The sequence below is a fragment of the Corvus cornix genome, chromosome Z (genome assembly GCF_000738735.6).
Source record: "Corvus cornix cornix isolate S_Up_H32 chromosome Z, ASM73873v5, whole genome shotgun sequence".
Taxonomy (NCBI): domain Eukaryota; kingdom Metazoa; phylum Chordata; class Aves; order Passeriformes; family Corvidae; genus Corvus; species Corvus cornix.
Window position 1 is genome coordinate 57,793,940 of NC_046357.1, and position 26,721 is coordinate 57,820,660.

Genomic DNA, 26,721 nt, shown 5'->3' on the forward strand with positions numbered 1-26,721 from the left:
GGAGTAGAAAAACAGCTTTTAATAGATTACCAGCACAATACACTGCCTTTTCCTATGATGCAAAATGAATGCCCTGTTTGCAAGGCGGTGATACCACAGTAAGTCCAAAAAGTAACAGTCTCCTTATTGCATCCAAATACGTATCCATGCTACATACCTTCTATTCCTCAAAGGAAGGCTGTTGACAGCATAGTCCTATCAAATTGTCACACAGTGGGCAGGGTGGTAGAAGGAACATTTTTATTAATATGAAAGCTATGGGAAGGAGTAATGAATGAAGTTACATATTCAGAATGGAGAAAAATAATGCTTTCTGTTGTTCATGCTCATTAAATTCAAGTCACCCTCTTGATTTCTCATTCCTGATTGCTCAGTATTTCTTCCACAGGTTTCTAAAGTTCTTCCATGCCATTTTTGCCATTTTGAGTTTTTTTTGTCACAATAAGGAAGCACAGTGACAGCATTATCTTAAGGTTTGTTAAGGATTTTCAGAAAGGCTCTAAAATTCTGTGATGCTTTCTGAGCTTTTCAAACACAAGGAAGATATAGCTGACTTTCAAAAGAAAGTATTTTAATGGGAAGAAGTCTGTGTATATATGGTAAAGATTTGCCAACATTGCAGGCTTTTCAGAAGAAAATATTTGAAAAGGAACATTTTTATTTAAAAAAACCTCACAGTCTCTAACCAAAACTTTTTTTTATTCTATCACTTCACACACTAGAGTAAGAAAAAACTGCCACTTGAAGGCTAATTTTTTCGTCTGGATGATCCTGCATTGTTTGGCATTTATGGTATCAGAATTTATTACCATGGAAAACATGTGACATCTGCAATTTAGATTTATGATCATGACCCTAGCTCTCTGTAGCTTAGGAAACATCTTGTGGCAAACCACATTCTCAGCAATAACAGTCAGCAAGAGAGGAGCTTTTCTGCTTATTCAGATAAATTAGAATAGAAACTATAAGAAAAACCCACCACAAAAGCATGTGTAAATTAGCTGCATTTTAAGAGTTCTTCTTTTTCAATTGGCAACAAAATATAGAATAAAAGAAGGAGTTTTCCAGATTAATATGGAGACACCTTATCTCAGAAACATTAAGAGGCTGAAGAAAATATCAGTGTTGATTCACAGCACCTTATCATGTACTGAAAAGGATTTTAGCTGATGTAGAGTGATCTTGCTCAATTTTTCCAGAATAACCATCTAGATGAGGCTAGTCCTCATTTACAAGCCAAATGATCCAGTATCATTAATTTTGGAAAACTTCAGAAAACTCAACAATTGTGATAATCTCACAAGAGCTAGAAGTGTGCGATAAGCCTTACATTCACACTGTTGTTATTTGTTAGTGAAAGTGAGCAAACCCCACACTTCCATTAAATACAACAGATTTCACAAGGAAAGCTTATCACAATCAATGCTGCATTTAAAATTATTTTAATTTTATTGTATTTTTCTTTTAAATATGTAAGCAATTTGTGAAAAATAGAGACTGTCAACAGAATACATGAGAATACAAAAAAGCCACTTCACTAGTAAAATGAAAATTTTACATACATTTAAGTTACAGCAAAGTCCATTTCATTAGTAAATTCCTCTTCTTCAGCTGTACAGCCACAATGGCAGGCCACCATGCCAGCTGGAGCTCAGCAGCAGAAGATCCTTGCCTTACAGAACTGCTGCTCTGTAAGGAGCACAGTGATACCGCTCCTGTCACAGAAGCTGTAATGGGTCATGAAGACAGTGTGATATTTCAAGTAAAAAAACCTAGAGATCTAAGAATCTCCAGAGAACTTAATTTTTATCTCCTGTTTTCATTGAGACTTTGATCATGTCATTGAGGCTTTGCTTTCTCCTTGGCAAAAGGAAGAAATGCATTTGCAAAGCACATGGGAAAATGGTTAGCATTAATTTGCACCTGGTACTGCTTGCCATCAGCAGCATATCTAACAGAAATGTTCGTGATGTATTTTAGGTACGCATCTGCCAGACATGCCTGAGATCATCTTTTCTTTTTCCCTTCTGTCACTCAGTAGATATATTTAATCAGGGAATAATATAGTCTGTCCCCTAATGACACTGAAATCACTTTCTTCCAGCTAGAAATCTTTGTTTGCTTGCCTGTTCCACCACAACACCAAACTAGCCACAGGCTGGCTAGCTTTATTCACCCTTAAAAGTTCCCTTGACTCTGCTGTTGGATTCAGAGTGTGAACAATAAAGTCCACTATTCAAAGACCAGGAAGTAAACTGAATTTTGGAAACTCAAGCAGGGAAGGCTATGACTGGACTCTAAAAGGCTTGCCTTCTTCTCTCACAAAGCATCTTCTAAATACCCTTTATATTTATACAATAGCTTGGCCTTGCTAGTCCTCACAGCTGCTAGTAGTAGGGCCCACAGCCCTGTTTATTAGTTCCACTAACAGTCTGAAGGCAGGTCACAAAGCCAGGGAAACTGGCTATAGATGTGACATATATAAGACACAGGAACTGTCAGTGTGAAAGACAAGCCATTGCTAAAGCCTGTCAACCATGAATGAAACTCTCTGTGGGATAAGCTCTCCAGTAATGCCAGTGTGGAGCAAAAGTAAAATATCTCAGTGGAACGATTTCTCCTCAAGAAGGATACATAAAGGTCAGGATCCCAACCTCAGCATCGTTACGTGGTAAGAAATATGCATTGTGAACCTGTGAACCTTGTGAACCATGTTCGTACTCTTTGCACTTAGATTCAATCCCTTTTTTTTATCTTCAGCTAGAGTTGTCAAAGGGGAGGGAAGAGGGTGGCTGGAACAATCTGTTCTTCAGTTTGATCTAGCCTTTTGCTTTGTAACTACTACCAAGGCCCATACTGCAGAATTTCTGCAACTCCAGCAATACAGGGGAAGTCATTCACATTCAGCACTAGCGCACAATATGAAAGTATGCCGCAGGCTTCTGCACTGACAAGAGTTACTGCAGAGTCTCTGCTGCTATGCTGATGCATTACACCGGAGGCTGTCCTCTGGTGAGTGAAATAAAGCTGGGTGAGGGCAGGGAAGGCACTGCTGAAGAAGCACTGGTGTAGTACTGCCCTGTGCTGCATCTCTGTAAGGGAAGTCCCTGTCTAGAGGCACCCACTGTGACAGATGAGGAAGGCATTACCCTCCGGCCGACAAAAATTGAAATAAATGTTATGCATGCCAGTCACAGAAGTGGGCTGATAGCTGAGACATGGCAATGTATCCATGATAACAGAATTAATTTCATGCATTTAAACTTATTATTGAAGTCTCTCCTGTTTACCAAACACACACTACAGGAGGCTGGCTCTCTGCAAAGTTTAAGTTCAGCCAGAAAGCTGGTCACAACTCCAGCACCTCTGAAGTTTAGAGTGGCCTTGGGAGCTGACAAAGAGAAGCTGGCAGAAGCTCAAAAGCTGACAGAGAGCTGAAGACAGTCAGAACACTGTGTGCTTTTTTTCAACACTCTCTGTCCCCAGCAGGACACCAGTACGAGAAAAAGAAGTTGGTATTAAAAAGGTGGCTGGGCTGGCTGGAAGACATGCCGATCTCTGGTTTTTTGCGGTACAGAAAAGGAGCAGAGAATCTATTCCTGTATGGTATCTCTACTTCTGATGACAACAGTACCATGATTTGATCAGTCTCTATAGTGAACCTGTGGATAATAAAATGCCCACAAGATTTACTTCTGTGCAAAGGGATCTGGATTCAGACCCACATTTCTTACAAGTTCACCACACAGCAGTAGTGGGAGCCCTGCCCTATACTGCAGTGCCACAGAGAAAGAAGACATCTGTGCAGTATTTCTGAGTGCCAAAAAAATTTGGTAGCTGCCTGTTCCTTTAATGTAAGCAGCTCATTCAGCTGTGTGGTGATAAGAAAATTCTGAGAGTGGCAAAACTAATCCAAAACCACTAAAAATTTCTGGATTTCTCAGGTTTCTTTCCTAGAAAGGTGCACAGCACCAGCTTTCTCATCTGGAATGCTACCAGTTGCCAGCTCCTGACCTATCATGCTATTATCATGAATAACTATCGGGTATGTATTTGAAAGAGTGTACACCATAAAATGACATATTCATTCAAACTTCCATACCTCTCTCATGTCTCCAAAGCAATTTTTATGAGGCTTTCAAAGGCAGCTGCTTCCTCTAGGTAGGTAGAATTGCAGCTTTGAATTTTGTTGCTGTACTTTAAGGCAGATGAGTTGCATGTGTACAATATGACAATATATGGAGTGGAAAAAGAGACAAAGAGAACACAGCCCAGGTATCCATCCAGCTAGCATCCTAATCTGGAGCATATTTATGGATCATGATCCATCTTAGCTCAACTACACACATTAACATGTTTGCTTCATCCATGTGGCTTCTAAATTCAGCAGAAACTATGATCTCCATCCCACTGCTCCACTTGGCACATGCCTACCTTACCATGTAGCAGATGCAACCCAGGCACAGGTGACAGGAACCATCCCATGGTTTCTGAAACTATGTCACCAGACCACTTGTCCTCACCTACTCCATTTCAGCACAAAACTGTGTTTCCTGCAGCAGTGGCTTAAGATGCCAGCTGGGAGGCTGAGCTCATGCTCACTCCTCAAGAAGAATGTTTAGTCTTGGCTACTGATCCAGCTGACTTATATGTACTAGACATCAACTTTGAAAAACACTGGAGTATTTCACAGCAGTGAAAAACAGTCATAGCAGGTAAAGAGTGCTAGGGCACAATCTACAGCTTGCTAAGATCTCCACAATAAAGAGCCCAAATATTTGATCAGCATTATGCAAGCAGTGATGCAACAATATTGATTGGTAAAGCAGACTCTACTACACGTGATTTTGTTAGGCAGATCAATTGCTCATTTTTACAGAGCATTAGAGCTTTGGGGGTGTTGTAATTTTTCTCTCAATACAGGAATTAATTAAAGTCTAGCAGAAATAAATAGGGCATAATCTGGCCAAAAAAACCCCAAAACCAACAAAAAACCCAAAAGAACAGGCAAAATAACAGCAGGAGAAATTTACAGCAACTAAATTCCATTTAGGATGTAGTTTACACCTCTACCTAATATATATTAGTCTACATGCCTTCTGCAGGGTGAGAGTCAGCCTAGTCTTTAACATCTGGAAATGTGAGAATGCAAGGAACATTCAGAAGCTGCTAGAGGATAAGAGAACAAAACATGGCTTAAATATGATTCATCAATTTAGCAGCTGTACAAACTGTGCTATTGTGAAGTTGCTCTTGCTACATTTGAAAAAGTGTTTGCTGGAAACTGTCACTGAATTAATTGTTATCTGTCTAAGAGAAGACATTAAAATAAGTTTGTGAGGAAAAACCTGTCTGTAAGCTGTTGCTAATACTGACATACGTTTTATTTCTGGTTTTCCTACTGCTACTTCATCTAAAAGGCAGTCTACACAGCACAGCGAAGTGCCAGTCCAAACTATTTTCTTATGCTGTTGGCAGTGTTGATAGCTTATTAACTACATACAGAGCAAGCCAAACCCATCCAACACTTCCAGTTTGATAGCAGCACATTTAGAAATTGTTGAAATCTGCTTAGGCTTTAACTTTTTTTACATAAGCACTATATAAATTAAACCAAATGCTTTCCCTTTAAAGTGATGTCCTGTGTCTCAACTTACCATGCAAGAGCAATATATCCCAAAGCCTGTTCTCAGGAGCTGAAGAGCACTGCAATACAACAGTAATGCTCTGTCAGCCACTGGGCATTTGTGGGGTGACCCGCTTGATGGACTGAAATGGTGGCATGCCTTTTTGTGCTTCTGAGAGGTATGCAAGAGAAAAAGAAGAGAATGGGGACTGAATGAGTTACAACTGGATGAAACATACTCAGATATAAGAAGAAAATGACTGGAGGCACCACTTAGCCTGACACTGTATTGTGTTATGAGCTCGCTACACAGAGCAGAGGCAGTGTTTCTTCTGCAGCTGCAGCAAGGTGAGCAGACGGTTTCTGTCAGAATCCCTGGCATGGAGGAAGAGAGTCCCTTCCTACTAAAATGAAGGCATAGCCACAGCCTTAGGGATTAATATTTAAATTTGAAGATGATAATTTTCCTCCTTTCAGCACTGTGTGTATCAGCTACCAATGATAAAGGTAATTTTAAAATGTAAGGAAACAAAACCTGCATGAACAAACAAGAGACCCGCCAAAAGAACCTCTGACATTCAGGCAGCTACACAAACATATTTGCATTAAGCAAAAGCAGAGCTGAGCCTGCTGCTCTCTGATAGGTACTGCTATCTAAGAGATACCAAAGAAATTAGAAAAATGACCATAAAATCCCCCTGAAAATAAATGATACAACAGGATTGATCACACTGACTGGCTTATGACTACGGTCACATCTGATCATAATGCAACATGGATCAACACAACAAACTCTGCCTTAGTTGCAGTAATGAGTCTATGGTTCTAGCTCATATTCAAGGTACTTATGCTCTAAGGAGGCTCCTGTGACAAAGGAAAATGAGAACCTTTCAGTAAGTTTTTAATTTACAAAGCAGTGTCTTACTACTAGAAGGGAGATACAGATTTCTGAGAGATAAAATGAAAAAAGCATTTTTGCTAATGTTAGCTCACAATTTGTTTGATGGAATCCTGACAAAAATGTGATTTTAAAAAAGAACAGCATAGAAAAACTCCCAAACAACAGAGGACACAGGTCCTCGGTCAAAGGGCCTGCAGCCAGCTCAAAACTTGTAAAATTTACACCTTTGAATACCTCAAGATAATTGCAGTCTTCTACAATCAGTCTTTCAGTCTTACATAGCAGTCAAACCTCTGAGCCATTGTGGATCTATTTATATACATACTGAAGTTTCACAGAAAAGAAGAATGTTCCTCTTCATGTACAAATTCAGTTGCTTTCTTCTGCCTTTTCCCTGTAACTTTAACAGTATATGAGAATAAACTATGGCAGTTTATGAAGTCTTCAAGACCTGGTTGTGCCGGCTCATTAAAAATGAGGACTTTGAATTTTAAAAAGTGATCTGGAAGATGCAAATGTGGAAATGCTTACTTACACTTCTTAACTTTTACAAAAATATGAGAACTGACAACAGATTCTTTCCTGAATTGCCTTCTGACAGTTAATCCATTTTTATGTCCACTCCCCGTCCTCAGTGTTTGGAACTCCATAATTCATAATAAAAGTGTTTTTAAACTCCCTAATGAAAGTGTTCTTAAACTCCATAAGCCCATGCAGGAAACAAAACAGGCAAAGTAGATTCCAATGTGCACATGTACATGCACGCATAAATAGATTGCTTTCAGAGTTGAGATAAAATATGTCTGAAAAATACTGATGTCTTCATAAAAAATAAAGGTAAGATTTTATAAATGCTGCCATTTCATCCTTCCTAAACCATACCAGAGGCACGTTCATCTGAAAAATGGGCAATCACCTCTTAGACAGCGCACTCTGAATAAGACCATACCTACATAAAGGGGGCAATATTCACAACTAAGAGTACAGAAATGTAGACGTGGATATATACTACTTGGTGCTAAAACCCCACCTGATTCTTTCTGCATGTTAATGCAGAGGAAGAGGTATCCTAAGCATCTTTCTTTGTAGAAAGACTGCTGCATATTCATGTCAATTTAAGTTACACAGCAATAGTTTAAACCTGTCTCATCCCATTTAGAAAGACCACATCTGTCTTTAACAGACTTGTAAAGGCAGTCCTTATAGCCCATGCCCATGGACTCTGCCTCCACATCTACAGCCATCTCCCTGACACCTATTTTCTCCATTTTGTAGTATACAGCTGACATAAGACACATCATACAGTCCTTGACATATGCATGGAGACTTTACAGCTTCTGTAAAAGACACCGAAGTTACCATCTGCTACCTGCAAAAGAGTACTGCCTGGCAGAAGAAGAGAGGGCATGTGAAAAAAGCAAGGAAACCAGATCATAAAGAAGACAGGCCCTTCAGTTGGTGTAGCACACGTGAATCAGCTTCCATTTCATGACACAAGTAATTCTTGCAGATGCTCTATGCTGCCCTATCAGTGGAAGATTCGTTTCTTCTTCTTCTTTCATCTGTTTTCTTAAAAACACGTACACTGTGTTGCCAGGCATTGATCTGCTTTGTTCCAGGTTCTATCCCAGAGGTACTACATTTCATCAAAAGGTATCTTTGTACTTTCCAGAATGAGATAAAGGGACATGCAAAATAAAGCTCTGAAATGCATAGGATTCCTCTTCCATTTGAAATAACCTAATGAGAAATGTTTTAGAAGACAGTCACCTTACACTAGAGGCAAAAGTAGAACTTTCTGTTCCCTCCATCCTCCCCATGTTTTCCATACTGGCAAGTATTAAAATAAGTCTTGAATTTTAGGATGAAAACATGTTGCAGTCTGCATGGGATATTAAAGCATGTATGATCCTTTATGTTCATCTGCTAATTAAATTTAGTACAACATTTATGTACAATATTAAATTTACCACAACTTTCAATATGAAACTTATTCTGTGGTGATGTAAAAGCAAAAATTAACAAAAATGCAGACCAGATGAGGTTTAAAATGTCAAAATTTAAACATAACAACCACAAATGAAAATACAGCAGTAGCCTCTTAATGAATGAGATTAATTAGCCTAATTATCCATGTGTTCAGAGCTACTGTCCATTTTGCAGTCAATTAACATGTTCATTTCACCCAGACAGTTTTACCTTGGGGACGTGAGAGGAAGAATAAGTTGGACTCTGTATTCTTACAAAGTCTCCAGACCTATAGTTGGTTGTAAAAGAAACACAGAAATACTTCACTGGTTTACTCTGCCTTGGAAGCTGCTTAGCAGTGTACACAATCTGAGGTAAAAAGTAATTCCTGGGAAGCCCTAAATCTTTTACACTGTTGTTTCTTGCTTTAAAATACTCTATTCAAATTAATTTCTGAAAGAAACACACAAGCAAAAATCATACACAGAGGTGGTCAGCTTTAAACATATAAATATGCTTTGTTGGTCTTGAACTGCCTTAATGCACCTTCCATGTAGAGAAAATCCTAGACTAGCCTGCACAAAGCATTCAGTGACAGGCAGAAGCCCCTTGCATCTTCTACAGTACCATCTGAAGGCTGTTGAGTCTATGAGGAGAACAGATTTTTCACTGTTATCTGCTTGTGATGGTGTCACACGTACACATAATTTAAAAAATATTTTAAACCCATTTATCCTCATAGTCTTCAGAAACCCAGTAAACAAGGAAGCCCTGTATTACAGCTGAAACTGTACCCCTACAGACATCTTAAGACATCACTTCTTCTCATATGTGAGTGGGTCTGTTATGCCACTGGCTTTGAAATGTTTTTACAGTGAGGTATTTCACTGAATGAGCATGACTTAAGCCAAGTCCTGTAATCTCCTGCGACCAGATTTCAGCACATACACATTCTTCCCTACACCGTATCAGTAAAAGGATGGATTAATGAGGATCCCAGTCTCCACCACGTCTTTCAGTTAGAATGTTTGTGAAGTACAAATTTTCTTGGCAGAACAGTAGCAAAACTTGCTTCTTAGCAAATGTGCTGTAGTTTCCAGAACTGACCTTTTACCACAGAGCTCAGCAGAAAAATTCCCACTGATTTTACAAATACAGAATCAAGGAAAGCAGCAGTGTTAAGGAGTGATGTAGTGTTAAACATCTGACCTGCTTAGTGGATGGAGAAAGGGCTCCGGATGTTGCCTACCTAGACTTTAGTAAAGCCTTTGACATCATTTCATACAATATTCTCCGGGAGAAACCAGACAAGTGCATTTTTCACTGTATGAAAAACTGGCTAGATGGCTGGGCCCAGAGAATGATGGTGAATGGAGTTAAATCCAGCTGGTAGCCGGTCACCAGTGGGTGTTCCCCAGGGCTCAGAATTGGGGCCAGTTCTCTTTAACATCTTAATGACAGATGAGGGGATTGAGTTCACCCTCGGTGAGTTTGCTGATGATACCAAGCGGAGCAGAAGTGTTGGTCTGCTGGTGGGCAGGGAGGTTCTGCAGAGGGATCTGGAATGGCTGGAGAGATGGGCCAAGGCCGAGTGTGTGAGGTTCAACAAGGCAAAGTGCCGGGTCCTGCATTTGGGTTACCACAATCCCAGGCAGTGCCACAGGCTGGAGGCAGAACGACTGTAAAGCTGTCCATTGGAAAAGGACCTGGGGGTGCTGGTGACAGAAGCTGAACATGAGCCAGCTGTGTCCAGGTGGCCAAGAAGGCATCCTGGCCTGTATGAGAAATTGAGTGGCCAGCAGGACCAGGGAAGGGATCATGCCCCAGGTATACTCAGCACTGCTGTGCCCTCAAGCGTTACCAAGCATGGGAACAGGCTGCCCAGAGAAGTGGTTGAGTTACCATCAACAGATAATGGTGTAAATGATGGTGCACTTGGGAGCACATGGTTAAGTGATGGACTTGGCAGTGCCAGGTTAAGAATTGTACACATATAAGTTCATATAAGTTCATATGACACAGTTCAGAAAACAGTTGATCATTATTTTAAATGTGTTTTCCAACCTAAATGATTCTATGATTCTATACCAATTCTATAACAAATGCTGCATTCTGCTTATGAGTAATCTAATTTTAAATTAATCTTGTTGAGGTTCTCCTCATAAGCTTCTCATCCTTTATATACTTTTTCCTTGGATTCTTGAGTCTCTTATGTTAACAGAAAAGTAACTGGAGTTGGTAACATTGTTCTAACCAGATCTCAGAAATACCAGCCCAAAAGTAAACAGCAATGTTAGACATTTTGGAAAAAAGCTGTTAAAGAAATGCCAACCTTGCAACAGTTTGACATTTCATTAGTAGCTATCAGCTGCTATTTGTTACAATGTAATACAATCAGTATTTAACCACTATAGGGCAGCAGTCCACAGATAAAGCCGTAAGTCTTTTGCTTTAAACACGATTTTATGTGGTTAACAAGAATACAAAAAAGCTTTGTCTACTCTAGGGAGTCATTTGCAAAACAACCTCCTTCATGGTTAGAAGTAGCCTGGCTTCAGAAGTCCTTCAGATGCTAGGCTGCCGTTTGGGACAATAATATTTCCAAACTACTCAGGAGGGGACCTTTACTATGCAAAACCAGGTGACTCACCTACACCTGGTCTCCCAGTGCTGTCAGCAAAAGTGAAAGTCAAGTAGTTTACACTATAGCTATTCTGTCAGATAGATATAGTAAGGACAACTTAGACCTGAAGATGGAATTGTAAGAAGCAGTAGCATAGTGGCATGCTGAATTACACCTACTGCTGTTCATGAAAGCTGGGAAAGAAGGAATGAATGAAAGTATAGCTACACTTTAGGTATGCACATCCCAAATATGCAAATGATAGTACTTTGATTCTCTAGATTAAATGAAAATGTTGAAGGTCAAAAATTATTCACACAAAATCCAATGATAGCAAGCACCATGACCGTTTCCTAGGTACATCACCCTTAACACTTAGCTTTACAGGATAATGGCATTACACCATCCAACATCCAAAAAAAAAAAAAAAAAAAAAAGACAACTTCTGTATCTTCTCCTTAAGACTAAAGAATTATTTGTGTCTTGAGCTTGAGCTACTACATTGATTGGCAACAATAATTTGGTATGAAATTTGCAGGATAGTTTTTCATCATCAGTTTACATTGTGTTAGGGATTACAATACATATCAGTACGGATTAATGGGTTTTTTAAAAATAATAAATAAAATTATTGTATATAAATAGTATATATATGTATAAATGTACATATATAAGTGCTAGTATTTCTCTCTTTCACCATTAGCTAATGGCAATTCAAAACCCAGGATTTTAGTGGTTGAAAAGTATCTAGAAATGAAACTAGGAAGTATGGAGACAGATAAATCATACTGGATTTTGCAATATCTCCTTTTTCATACTCCATTTATGCTCAATATGTCACTCACTTTGAAGTTGTGTAGACTGGTGGACAATAAATTAGCTATGTTGTGAATATGGATGAACTGTGAATAACATTTTCCCTGTGACCCAATTCTTTAGCTACTCTGTGACTGATAGGATACAGAAAAATAAACCATTTTTTTAATCTTCTCCTTGAAATATGCAGGAGTTGTGATGGGATTTAGAAATCTGTCACATTGTGCCTCCTGATTATGGTCCAAGAATCTCATATCCAGACACTCTATGCCAATATAAACATGGACAAATGCTAAACAAGAGATACAAAAAAAAAAGATATTCTTGACACACAAGTATAGCAGGACTTTTCAAAAGCTAAAAGAACATCATTTATAAAGACACTGTGAATTAGCTTGGTGAACACAATCTGACAAATCAGGGCAAAAAATTGTATGGATACATATATTCTTGGTGGTCTCAATACTTACTTTTCACTTCTTACTCTTGAACCCTTCCTGAGGTTCTCCACTACAAATATGTGGACCATGACAAGGCGGCCATTAAATCCTGCTTGTATTAGAACTTTTACTAAAGAGATACATGGGAAAGCAAGCTTTGGCCTTTGCAGTGGTGGAAAACCAGGAGCTTGGAGAAGACTCCCTTCCAGCACCACAGAAATGTACAACTGGTACTGCCATTACCCTTCTGAAAAGGGACGGGGGTCGTGGGGAGGGGTTGAACTAGGAAAACTAAAGCCAACTGCATCTCCTTTTAAAGATGTCAAAAGATGGTAAAAAGTCACAACCCAAAGTCTTTTTCCTAAGGGAAGAAAGGATACTCCCGTCTACACACTATCTCCTGTACTTCACAAACATGAGGCAGCATCTATTTGTGGAGCTGTCAGAAAAAAATCATTACAAGCTCTTGTGTCCTGGTGGCCACCCAACCATTTGCTTTTATTTCTGATCACTACATACCACAGTATAATCTGTTCATGCATCAGTTCTGCCACGAGCTACCCTGACTTAGTATTTTTATAGTTTCAGCAGCAGTACAACCTTTGCTGAGATAACCTGGCAGTGCTCTCCATTCTCATGACTGATGACCCGGTTTTTTTTAGTAGAAAGTGGGGAGATGAAAAGGTTTTGCGGCTCTACAGTTTCTATTTCATTCTCAAGCTTATCTTACCACAGCACAGCCACTCTGAAGCATAATGCTACTTTAAATTACTGACGAAATTGAAGAAAGAATTACTGTGCTTAATGGAAAAGAGCATGTAATTTGCTCTTATAACAAACATTTTACTTATCTTTAGGAGTAACTGATAAGTTTCTAATTCTTATTTGCTGTATAAAGTTCTTTTGTGAAGCTGGGCTTTTTCCAACACACTTTTTCTTAACATATGATGTTGCTTCTGTCAAACAGAGCAAAATGAACAGTTAGAATTGCAAATGAGTACTCCCTTCTCATACTGTGGGCGTGTCAGAAAAAAAAAGGAAAAAAACCCCTAAGTTTTATGTATGAAAAAAACACCCTAAAATAAGGACATTATGCCCTCAATAGCTTTATCAACAACAAATTTTACAATTATAATAAAATTTGAAACTGAAAAAAGAAATCAACACAAAACAATACCAAGTTAAAGTTTTGTTCTCCTGACACAGGAAAAAATTCCTATGTAAAATTCTGAGAAATTTTAGCTCTAAAAGACTGCAAGATTGGGACCAGATGTACTAACCTACAAGCTGACAGAGCTAGCCTTTTCTTGAAATGAGGCTGCTAATGCTTCTATGTCACTGCTCTTTGCATGAAGAGTAGTATCTACTTCCTCAACTTTTCTCTCTTTTGTATCCTGGAGCTGTAAGTCTGCCTGGGTAACACTGGGACTATTTTTACACACAGTATATACCTCATCATGCTAGTTCAATCTATCAGGACTTGCAGGCTTGCCACTGCTGAGGCTGAGGTACACACAGGCTTGCCAGTGCTGAGGAGATGAACACCGGAATTTTGACATACAAAATGCAGCAAAAGGATATGTCTAAAAACTAAAAGCCTCTCACATTCCTCATGAAGCTATAAAGCCTCCTGCAAGCTGCAAACAAAAGCAATAAAACTGAAGCTTTTATGACACTGGCCATCTCATGTGATACAATCAAGGAGATGACTGATCTGAGCTCTGTTCAAACAACTCAAATGATACAGCACGATGATGTTTTGTTCTTCCCTGCAATCTCTTCTGTGTAATAGCTTCTGGTTCAGATGCCCTTTGTAAAGTTGGGAACCCACAAGATCAGTACCATTAATAACTTCAGAAAGATTTTTACAGTTTAGGGCATCTGAACAATACCCAGAAATAGTAACTGCCAGTACACTATAGAGTCGATTTAGGTATGTTTAGGAATTCCTCAAACAGTTTGAATTAATATTTTGAAACAAGTGAAGGGAAGAAGGAACTCACAGAAAGTGGAGGCAGTCCAAAAGAAACTATTAAGGTCATCTAGTGCACAGGAGAAATTTGTACGTGGATAGTACATATTAAGCAGGTTGCTCTCAGCTTCTACCACAAAAATTCTCTGCTACCTCAGAACTAGTTTCAGTGTCATGCAAGTTAGCAAATCTTCTGCAATCTTGAAAGGCTGCAGAGGGCAAGAAAATCATGCTCTTCCTCATATGATGAATTTGTATCTTACAGTATTTCTTGGTATCTTGTGTTTTTAACAGATCGTATGGAAGATACCTTGCACTGGAGGTTGGTGACCTGTTGATTCACCAACGCCTTTTCTGCCATAATATTGGCAGTGCTGAGAACTAAGTCATCAGTAAATATGTGTCGGTTACAAAGTAAGGTAAGAAAGGCAGAAGACAACATTACAAATGCACAATGTGTGAATCCCTCCATGTGTCAATACCACCAAGTCTGGTTGATTTATCATAGCATCAGTGAGATTTTTTCTGGTGATTTCCACTTAGAAAGGTGCCCTTAGAGAGTGTTAAGTAATTAGATACACAAGAGAGAGACAACTTGTTTGCACAGCAAAAATATCAAGGAACATTCTCCATGATCCACGAGCTTAATTATATAGTGTTTCTTAATTTAATTACCTACTAAAAATCCATTCATCTACAGCTCTTGATAAGTTAAGTGATCAACCATTCTTACTTGGGTAAAGCCATTCTGGCTCTCATTACAGACTTTGCGGCTGCTAAGTCACAGAAAATCTTACTTTCTTTTTTATGTAGGCAAGAGTTATTTTGACTTGTATTTTGGCTATGTATTTTGATTGTACTGAGACATTAAAATTACTGCATGGTAGCCTGCTGTACCTAATTAAAGGTTTTGCTTTTAAATCACCAGCTTTTACAAAGGATAAAATAAGAATGGTGATTTCATATTACATCTGTCAGACTTCTCAATGGAGAAAATAGTAATAAGGGTTTTCAGACATGTCTTGCTGCTTTGTGGATATTTGAGACAATTGCAGCAATGTACTGCAAAGGATTGCTGGGTTTTATCCCAGGTGGTATTTGTAAAAATTTTTAAGGACTAAGTCAATTAGTGAAACCTTTGTGTCTAGACATACCACTCCCATGCTTTATTTTCAATTCTATATTCCTAGTTACCTCATGGAAATACTTTGACCAACAGAGGCAACAAACTTGATAATGTTAAGATTGTTGACTGCATGTACAGGGACAACATTGGAAATCTTTGGAGCTCAGCTGAAGCCAGAACTGGCAAGGAACACAAAGAAATGCAGGAAAAGCTTCTTTAATTGCATTAGAATAAAGAGAAAAATGCAGGCTCCTTTCTGAACAGGGTGGGAACTACTGTAAGGGGTAGGATAAGGCCAGGATGCCTAGCATTCCTAATCTTGGTACTGATGCTTTTTGAGATTATCCCAGTAATTAGAGATTCTACTGTCTGCATGATCAAGCAGATGAATGAAAATATGGCTCAATCAGTTTCACAGGATAATGGTTCATACTCTACCTATAGGCTGATAACAATTGGTCTTGATCAAGGGTCTGCCCTGGAATCTCACCATCTGTTCACCATCTTTTTATCAAGTTAAATATTTAGAGGAGAAGAAATTTTAAGAAAGCAGGGTATAACTAAGCCACAACTGCAATGCAGAGCTACAGAAGCATCACCTCAAAATGCATGCAGATAAAGAAATCTGCTGGCTTTAAGGCTGGTAATCATTAAGCACCATAGGTTAATATAAAGTTTCAGAAACACAGTACATTTTTACTGATTTGTAAACTGAGGGTGCAACAAAAAAAGGGAGTTCTAGGGTGCAAAATTATGAGCATTGAAAAAAACCAAACCCAACCACCTTTTCAATACTGTTGCCTACTGTAAACCCTGGGAGATAAGACAGGTCCCTCAAATGAGCGAAGAGTGAACTTTTTCATAGTTTTTCTTAAAAGAGCACTAGTTATTTGAAGAAATGGTGAAGTCATGCCAACAAAGCTTCCTAAATCATGCAAACACTCTTATTCAAGAAAAGCAGGGGACAAATGCTTTATTTTAAAAATCTACCTGTCACCAATTTCTATTAAAAAAAACCCCAACAAAATACTCCTAGATAGATCTAAGTTAGATCTAAGTTAGGATTGCACAGACAGAAGACAGTATTCATCATATAGACATTTTTACAATGTATTTAATAACCATTACTGGCACAGAATTCAACATAGATAGAATTTCATTGCAACAACTCAGAAGTAAAATGTGTCCTCATTCAAAATTTGTTTCACTCTTTTCTTACACTGGTACAGTTTTATGCTTTATAAATATTACTCTCTCAGAGAAGAAATATACTACTGATACAGCAGTATAAAGGCTTAGATCCACTATCCACACCACAAAACTGTGTTTTGTTTTTCTGCAAGCACTCTCAATGGCAGCTAAAGAGCACAGAATTAGCAGGTATGCTGTCAGCTATACACCCATCCTTTTTCACACAGCTTTCTCACCAGTGTTTGGATTTGAGGGATATTCTCTGAAGTACCATAATCCAGTCTTATACAAACAATCTCGCTCTCACTTCCCACACAAGTAACATTTCTTACTAGGCATGTCCAATTTATTATCAGGTCAGCCTCAACTGTTGCAGTTTTGTTTGGGAAGATGTCAGATAAGCCATGAGTCATAAGAGAGATATTATACAATGCTGTGAAAAAAAAACCAAACCCAAACCAGGATGAAGGAGAAAAAAAGAACAAAAATGCTCAGTCTCTGTGGATAACTTTTGCGGCATCTTGAAACAGTCTCAGTCCTGATACAAAATGGATCCTGAAATGATTTTTGTACACAAATTTTCCCACTGCTGAAGTAATTGTTGTCTGACCTCTTCTTACTCCAAGTAGAAGGTACAGGGTGTTTTTAAAAGGTAACTTTGTAGAAGATGCAAGATAGCAGGTACTATAAGAATATTTGACATTCAGCCCCATACATTTTCAGCTATAGGCAGCTCCCTTAGCTGTCCATACTGTACCACTAGCCTATGGTAAAATAATAATCCAATGTCCAGTGCTTGTCCAGTTGTGGAACTCTGTTCTTCCTCCTGAGCTTCCTCTGCAGGTTTTTTTACTGTCTACAGGTAGCTGTTTTGTTTTCAGCCATTCCACGTGCTTACATTTCCTTTCTTGGAATCCCATCTGCTGTGTACTGCAGACATTTCTCCCCCACCCTCTCAGAGGTCTCTCTCCCTAAAATAAATGGGTGAAAGAAAATAAAAATTAACTATCTGCCAGTGATCCCACCTACTGAAATACTTTACTAACTACAGTTCTGGTAAACAATCTATGTACAATAGAAATGACACTAGAGAAGCAGAAATCACAAACACTGAAGCTCCAAATATGCAATTCACTGCTCTGATGAGACAGAGAGGAATGCACTGAAGGATGCACTGGAATCCTCAGATTGGCTGGGCAGTCTGATCATGCTTATACATGATTTACATCAAATAGAGAGTTGCAAAGATGTGATAGAATGCTTTTTATCAAATCAGAGCTTAATATAGAGGTTTCATAGAGAAAGAATAATAAATTAACATAAAAACATACATATTAATTGTACATCTGAAACTTTTACATGTACAGTAGGCATCAAACATGCTGCAACCAGCAACCTTAGTTATGAATATTACGTCACTTTAGTTCTTTGCTTTACACATGAAATGTGTGCATAGAGGAAATTCAGGAAATCTACTGTAAGATGATAGTGAAAAATTTTAATACCTGTCTCAAATCTCAGCCAATCATCAGTGCTGCATACATTGCTTTGGCACATTATTTCAACTGTGGGTATTAGTTTCTCAGTCCCAATAGAGTCCAAAAGCAGGGACACCTTCCAATAGACCAGGCTTCTCAAAGCCCCATCCAATCTGGCCTTGAATTCTTCTAGGGATGGGGCATGCACAACTTCCCTGGCAGATCTGTGCCAGTGTCTTATCACCCTCACAGTAAAAGATGCCTTCCTAATAGCTAATATAAATCTATTCTTTTTCAGTTTGAAGCCATTCCCTCTTGTCCTGTCAGTGCATGCTCTTGTAAACAATCTCTCTCCACCTTTCTTGTAGCTCCCTTCAGTTACTTCAGTTACAATTAGGTCACCCCAAAGCCTTCTCTTCTCCAGGCAGCTAAATCCCAATTCTCTTAGTCTTCCCTCTTAGGAGAGGTGCTCCATCCTTCTAATCACCTTAGTGGCAGTCCTTCTACTGGTCCATGTCCTTCCTGTGCTGGGGACCCCACAGCTGGACACGGCACTCCAGGTGGGGTCTTGCCCTTGGTGAAACCTTGCTGGATGTCTCAAATCACCTCGCTGTCTTCCATGTGCCTTAGCACAGCTTCTAGGAGGATCTGTTCCAGGATCTTCCCAGGCACAGAGGGGAGGCTGACAGGTCAGTAGTTCCCAGGGTTCTCATATCTACCCTTTTTGAAGATGGGTACAATGCTTCCCTTTTTCCAGTCCCCTGGATTTTACCTGACTGCCACGACTTTTCAAATATCAGAAAGAGTGGCTTGGCAACTACATCAGCGAATTTCCTCAGGACTCTGGGATGCAGCTCATTGGGTCATTTATACTTATGTGTACTCAGGTTCCTCAGGTGATCATGAAGCTGACATTTAATTACAGTTGGGAGTACTTAGACCCCCCAGTTCCATCCTGCTGTCCATCCCCTCAAGCAGTGTGAGAAGATAGGTTGCTGTTGAAGACTGAGGCAAAAAAATTTGTTGAGTACCTCAGCCTTCTCCTTATCCATAGTTATCAGTTTTCCAGCGTTTTTTATGAGGGTGGGTCACATTCTTTGACCTTCTTTTTCTGGTTAACATACCTGAAGAAGCTCTTTTTATTCTTTATGTCCCTTGCCAATTTCAGGTTAGCATTGCCTTGGCCTTCCTTACCCCATCCCTACGCAACTGAACTTCATCTATACCCTTCCTAGGTTATGAGTCCTTGTTTCTGCTGTCTGCATTTGCTTCTCTTCCTTTAGTTTGACCAGCAGTTCCCTAGTCAGCCAAGCCAGTCTCTTGCCTTCTTTGCCAAATTTCTTGCTCCTGGGGATTGCCAGCTCTTGTGCTCAATGGAAGACTTCCTTAAAGATCTGCCAGCTCTGTTCTGCTCCCTTGTCCTTGAGGGCAGTTTCCCAGGGAATCCTATTGAGCATCTCCTTGAAGAGCTGGAAGTCTGCTTTTCTTAAGTTCAGAGGCCTAACTTTACTCCTTACCTGATTCACTTTCTTCAGGACTAGGGTATCTGACTCCCTAAGACACCTTCCTCCCTCTTTACAGGGGTACCATTACCAGGAATCTCTATTACAGTCTGTTCCTCAGAATAACTCAGTGTTTATTGAACTTTAAATTACATAATAAGGATGTACAACCTGCAATTGCTATTGTCAATTTTGCCAGCTACTACTGATAAAAGGGAGATCTTATACTATGATATTCAAGATGATGATAGAGAAGATCTTATTTTCTTGGACAATACCACCACTATGTGAAGCTCTATATTCATCATTTTAAAGAGAGCATACTTTGCTATTGTATGATGTCGATACTAGAGATATGTTAAAAGTTTTTATGTCTGAAGACTGTTCAGGAGGAACCATGCTCCAACTTAGTTTTGCAAGATGCTGTGTTTTTATCTGAGCAAAGCTAATCCTTCACTTGAAAAACTGTAGATATATCTCTGTACACATTTTAGCTTAAACTACATCAGCTACACAAACTTTGGTGTAGCTATGACTCAGAGAATATAATCTTTGAGCTTTTTTTCCTAACAAGCACACAGCTCTTTCCCCATTACAGATGGTGGTGGGTATTTTAACTCTTGGATGTGCCAGTGATTTATCTCAAGTTCACCACACTGCTAACATCTAACACTACTGAACGGAAAGGTTTTTTAGAACTTTGTAAGGCCTATGTATAGACTTTTAAGAGAGCAGCTATAAAATAAAAATTATAAACAGCAGTAGATGCTTAAATGTCATTCTGTAATAGACAACTAAAGACATATGCAGTGTCTCAAGCTAGGTTCAAGGACAGTTCTATAATACTTTTCAAACTTATAATGTCATTCTACAAATCTTGAACTGTCAGTAAAGTTACCAGTAATATTGTTTCCTAGAAATACAGCCTAAAATTTTACCTTTTCTGACTTATGAAATGAAAGGTAGATTTAGTGGAAAGTACAAGCAAAAAAACCCACATAGAACAGAACTGTAAAGGCAATAAAAACAATATCCAAAGCTGCAGAAAAAAAATACATATAAAGAAAAGCATCTAGTATCAAACAAATGAATTATGAAAATTAGAACAATCAAAACAAGAAAAACAGTGCAGAAAACAACTGACACAAAGCAAAAGAAATGTCAGTGCATACAGACATTTTTCAGCTATACAAATCTAAAATGAAAAAGGATAGCTCAAACTGCAATGTAAGCATTGAGCTGTGCAGCTCCTATTCACCAGCATTAAAAATACCAGTCCAGGTGGTTTGAACATGAGGAAGGATGGTCCCAGAGAATGTAGAAAATGACAGCTGTTGTTTTTTAGGTAGGGAGGCAATACAAGAAAAATCTCTGCTAGATTAAGAGATTATGTGCAATCATCTAGACTCTGTGATTTGCATCTCAGCTGAACTGGACAAGAGGGAAAATTTCTAGTACTTTCATTTGAAAGAGTATCTTTTTGGGGTGAATTGTACCTCTTTATAAATTGAAGGTCTCCAACTCACAGTTCAGTAAGAAGCTAAATCCACCTTTGTAACAGGCATCAAAATAGCTTGGGTAGTGAGAAAGGATTGGCTGGAATTCAGCTAGAGAAAGACAGCAATAGCTCCAAGCAGCCTGACCTGAGACCTGCAGCCCCAAGGACATGACCCAGTCACACCTGCCTACAGAAAGATGTGTTGCTCATACTTCCAGGAGAAACACAACACTTTCAAACTATGGGAGAGCTGCAGAGCTGGATCTTTCCCACTCTTCACACTCCAGTTTTCATTTGTGACTAAGTTAAGGTTTCCAGAGAGGCACCAGTGGAATTAAAATAATTCTATTAAGTAGAAAATAAATAGGAAACGTATGTGTTAACAGAGTTAGGAATAAGGGGTTTTGTTATTAAAAAAATCCCTAGATCTCTAGGATCATAGTCTTCAAAACACAAGGATCAGCATATTTTTGTGGTATTACAATAGTCACATACAACAGAGTATTTTTGGAGAAATGGAAATTATTTCATTTTTTAAACTTGGATCTAAAAGGAATAAATACAGTGTTAAAATGCTTTATAATGCACTTAACAGAACTCTTTTCCCTCTCTTAGTAACCACTTAAACCAAGATTCGAATTATTACTTTTCCTCAGTCTCACACTAACTGACACCTTTTTTTTCTGAGCAGTATCTAAAGCTACTGGACAAGGATTATATCCCAGGGAAATATTATATCTTGAATGGATTCAACTTTGTTTCAGCTTCAGATTAATGTCCATGTGCAGCAGCTGGCTGTATAACGGCAAGAAAAGATGTTTGTCATTATAACACTGTCTTTCTGCAGTACCAATGTTAGGAGTTTTGCATAGAGAAATTACCAAAGTAATTCCTGTAGCTGCACTGGATGTTCAAATAAACCACTACATAAAACATTTCTCCTTTTGAGTATGAAATTAAATTCATCTAGCTCTTCTCTTAAATATTTTGCTGTGGTTCTTCTCATGGTGGAAGAAATCTTTCTGGAAATAAAAACAATTTTGCAAGACCATGAACTGGAAAAGCATTTCAACATCTGCAGTCTTATCTTCATGTAAACACTCAGCAATGGTTTTAGCAACACATTTTGATTTTTTTATTTCAGAGACTTCCCGCAAGAGGAGTAATTATGCATGCAGTGGATGGGAAGTCTCTGGGTCAAAGAAACAAGTGTTATCTTTTGAAGGGACACAGAATGGAATGAACTAAGTTGTGCGAGAGTTCTCCAAGAAAAGGATTTCTCTGCTGTCAGTTCAAACCACAAGGAGAATCTCCCTCAATTAGTTAGTGTGGTAGATTTTTTTTTTCTCTAAATCATCTTAGATTTTGCACTAAGTATAATTGTCCAACATTCCCTCTCTGATGGTATTTATTTGGTATTTTATGATGACAAGTCCCTGATTCAGTGTACTTTGCAGTAGGTTAGAAGTGTTCCTGTGCCTGTCATTTTTCCTCTGATCTTTCCCTTATTCTTTGTGGGTTTTTGCATTTATTGTGATGAGCAGTTAACTAGTAGGCTAATAGATACCAGTTCAACAGGTGCCCACTAGAATATACAAAACACAGCACACAGCTTGCAAATGAAAAGATGCCAACCCAGAGTTAATAGGCCATAAAACCTTCCCCCAGATTTTCTCCTTCACCTACTTGAAACCTCACAACTCTACTATAGATTTTGGACTATTTGCAATCCCAGAGTATGCTAGCAAGAAACTTTACATCCTACAAATGTCCCAAAACAACTGACTGCTAACCCAATAAATAAGTCCAAAGCATGACCTATATAACAGGCCTTATCACCACGTGTCCTGCAGAAAGCACCAGCAAACTCTGCATCCGTTTGCAAGTCCATAGAGTTTCAGTTCGGAAAATAAACACTGTGGTCCCACTTTGCTACACTGATACAAAAAATTTACCAGTAAAGCAAAGGCCATAAAAAAACCTCCCTTCACCTACTGACAAGTAAAAAGATACCTTTGTAACAAAATGATGCAGTGCCTCCACACATCACACCTACCACCACCGCAGTTTTCTCATACTAGCATTCTGTTCCGAGTCTGAAGTGCCTAATGGCATTTTATTACTCAAAGATGAATAGCTTCAATTTCATTTATAAATATTAAGGTTAAAATTTGTTTGTGTATTTCGCCAACTAAATCTACAGTTGGATTAATTTTCCTGAATCATATTAGCTTTCATGAGAATGAATTGTCTAGTTGTTAGAATAAGTCTAGCAAACGCTGGCTTCCTTACCAGTTAACTCAGCCAGGATCAGTTCTATCAACAGGTAAAAAACATAAGGAGATCTATGTGAAAAAATGCAAAAGTGAACAATATATTTTGAATTCTGCAGTGTAAACAGAAGATTAGAATATGCTTCCTGCTAATACCAATCTGTTTGCATAGCAGAGAAACCTTGGATCTATATACAGTATTGCTGAATAAAAAACCCACAAAAAGTCGAGTTCATTAGCAAGCAATTTCAATTTATGAAACTGGCCCAGAGGGAACATAACTTGAAAAACAGTGCTCTCATTCTGTAAATGTTGAATCAGGTTATTGATATGACTGTACATTAACATATCATGCAAAACAAATTCATGTCACAAATAGCCTGGAAATTATTCTATAATACCTGACTCCATTTCTAACAAAGAACAGGCAAAACCCTGCACTGAATAATAATATTTTTGACACAGCAGAACACACAGTCCCAGAGATGTTATTAAATGAAACACATTAGAAATAACACTTCATTATTATTTAACTGAAAACTTACATAAATCGTCAGAGAAACTGTTTTTTTCCAGGGCCATAAATTCCTGGACTGGTAACAGCTGAAGTTTGTTTGTAAGATGCTATGTCACTCAGTGTTCACAGCAACATTCCTGGGAGTTAAAAGACTAATTCCCTGTAGAGGGTCAGTTTTGTTTTAAAGCAGGATATCAGACTGCTTTGCAGCAGACCAGGAGCATCACTTTTAGCTCCACCTACACAATTCATCTTGATACGAGCTGGTGACTTACAGATCAGACTATGTTATCCTCATTTACCAGTACTGAGTTATTTAAGCACCTTTAGACAGGTCATTTAATTACCTTAAAAACTCAATAACAGATCATATGTCATTCTAGGTTACATTAATTGGTTTGTTTTACCCTCTTTAGAGAACCCAAAATCACTCCTTAACACAGCTTTCCCGAAGCAATTTCTTCAAACATGTAAGCTTCAATTCAACTTATAAGAACAATTTTCCATATTTTTTTCCTGTACACTCTGTAAATTAATATTGCTTTTACAGCAATGGAAGAATTAAAACCTTTGTGTTTTCCTGAAGTACAAAATCAGAAACATAACTCAAATTTGTTCCTACCACTGTCTGAAAAAGAGAAGTAACTATGATCACATTATATACGGAATGTACTCTGCTTACAGAGACCCACTGTGACTGCTGATGACATAAAAGCTGAGACAGACAAGTCTTTGTTTCCTTATAGTATAAACTTTTAGTCTTAATTCATCTTTTCTTTATAACACATAGATTTTTGCTTCAATGAACTTTCAGTCCTTGTTCTCACCTTTTAAAAATCTTCTGACTTAGATAATGGTGATGCTGAACTCTCAGCCCTACAGATGTTTTAAATTCTGCTTTGTTTTCTGGAAGAAGTATCTGCTTTTTCATAGGCTCTCTAGCATAGCACTGAGCAGAGTGCTTTAATCAATTGCAGAGTGCTTTCAAGCTCTGGTGCCTATTTGGCACTGTCCTGAGATAGTGATTTGACAGTCGGCTATTTCTCAGCTTCGCTACTGCAATTCAGTATTTGCAAGGCTCAGAGGGACTTCCATAAGCTCCAGTTACACATAATACAGCTCATCAGCTCCTCACCAGGAACAGTAAGTCAGCTCTGTTCTCTCTCTTCTGCTGAAGTTTTGAACTATATTTAAGACGAAATCATTGTCTTGTGATATTGTCAGTGATGGAGGTCCCATATCTCCCTCACAACTTTTCATGGTTTCATGGGAGTCGTACATGTCACAATGAAATAGGTTATCTGAAAAAACAAATAGAATCCAGTGAGCTGTGACAGCTCTTGGTCTAGAGCTCTACACATTGCAAAACCAAAATGTGGCCCATTGAGGCTGAAAATAAATCCACCAGGCCTGTATCTCATGGGATGCATCCGTATGCAGTGCAGTGCAATGCTGCACATGTAGATACAAAGCAGAGAGAGTAGGTGGGCATTGGGAGTCTTTGAAGCAAACGTTGTCCAAGGACAGATGCTTCACACCTTCAAAACAGTGAGAAAGCAGGCACAGATAACCAGAAGTCAATTTTGAGTTTTGAGGACCCTTATTTTATCAACAATTTTCCACTGCTCTTAGGTAAATCACTACTAAAAATACATCTTTTTCACATGTAGTCTTAGAATCATAGACTCAATTGGGTCGGAAAGACCTCAAATATCTCCATCAAGTCCAAACCAGTTAACCTGGCCCTGCCAAGTCCAGCACTAAACCATGTCCCTAAGTGCCACATCCACATGATTTTTGAACACTTCTGGGGATGGTGATTCAACCCAGTCAGCCTTTTTCAATGACTGATCATCCTCTCTGTAACAGAGTTTTTCCTAATATTTAATCCAAACCTATTCTGGTGCTACTCGAGGCTGTTTCCTCTTGCCCAGTTGCTGTTTGCCTGGGAGAAGAGGCCGACCCTCACCTCACCACACCCTCTTTTCACGAAGTTCTAGACAGCAATAAGGTTTCCCCTGAGCCTCCTTTCCTCCAGGCTATCTTCCAGGCTAAACACTCCTAGCTCCCACAGCCGCTCCTCACAGGGCTTGAGCTACAGACCCTTCACCAGCTTCATTGCCTTTTTTTGCCCTGAATTATTCAGATAAGATAACATGGGACTGCTCTGTGCAGCACACTGCATGTCTCTATATAGACATGCAACTTCAACATTATCACTTGTGCTATGAAAAAGGTTCACCAATCTTTAAACAGAGGTCATTACCTGATCATTAATAAGTCATTTGTGTTTTAAATTTACTGTGTGGCTTTGTTGTAAGCATTCAAGGAGGTAGAATTTGAAAGAAGTATTTCACACAAGAGTTAAAATACTGATAAATTCTTCCAAAATAAGGAATTCTTCCAAAATAAGGCATTCCTAAGCAGTTATAAAATAAATAAAAAAAAAAAAAAGGAAAATTCCACTATCCTTTCAGAACTACAGGATATTTTGCATTATCATGCTAGAATCGCTACCAGAGAACTATACTGACTTCCTGTCAGTAAATATAATTTATTTATGAGCAGATTTTTTTCCACTGCTGTATCCCAGCATTGTTCTAGGCTGTTTAAAAAGCTTCCTGAGCCATTCTGAAATACTCAGGAAAATGTCAGAGCATTTTATTTCAATAAATTAGCTGAAAACAACAACAACAAAATCTAGGCTAAAAAACAGCCAACTAATAAAAAACCCCTATGCTATTCCTTTCAAGGAATAATGAACTCTTTACCACCACAAAACATAGGATC

The 26,721-nt window shown here is 38.6% G+C and overlaps 1 protein-coding gene and 1 long non-coding RNA gene across 2 annotated transcripts in view; both read right to left on the reverse strand.

Moving 5' to 3' along the window:
• The window catches only part of SH3GL2 (SH3 domain containing GRB2 like 2, endophilin A1), a 92,598-nt gene that overhangs the window by 22,839 nt on the left and 43,038 nt on the right, over window positions 1–26,721 (reverse strand). The gene's annotated exons all lie outside the window — the stretch shown is intronic.
• LOC120411552 lies at window positions 16,567–25,292 on the reverse strand. The gene is made up of 2 exons (XR_005603948.1): window positions 24,759–25,292; window positions 16,567–17,634 (listed from the first exon to the last, which is right to left on the reverse strand). It is a non-coding gene; the product is annotated as an uncharacterized LOC120411552 (long non-coding RNA).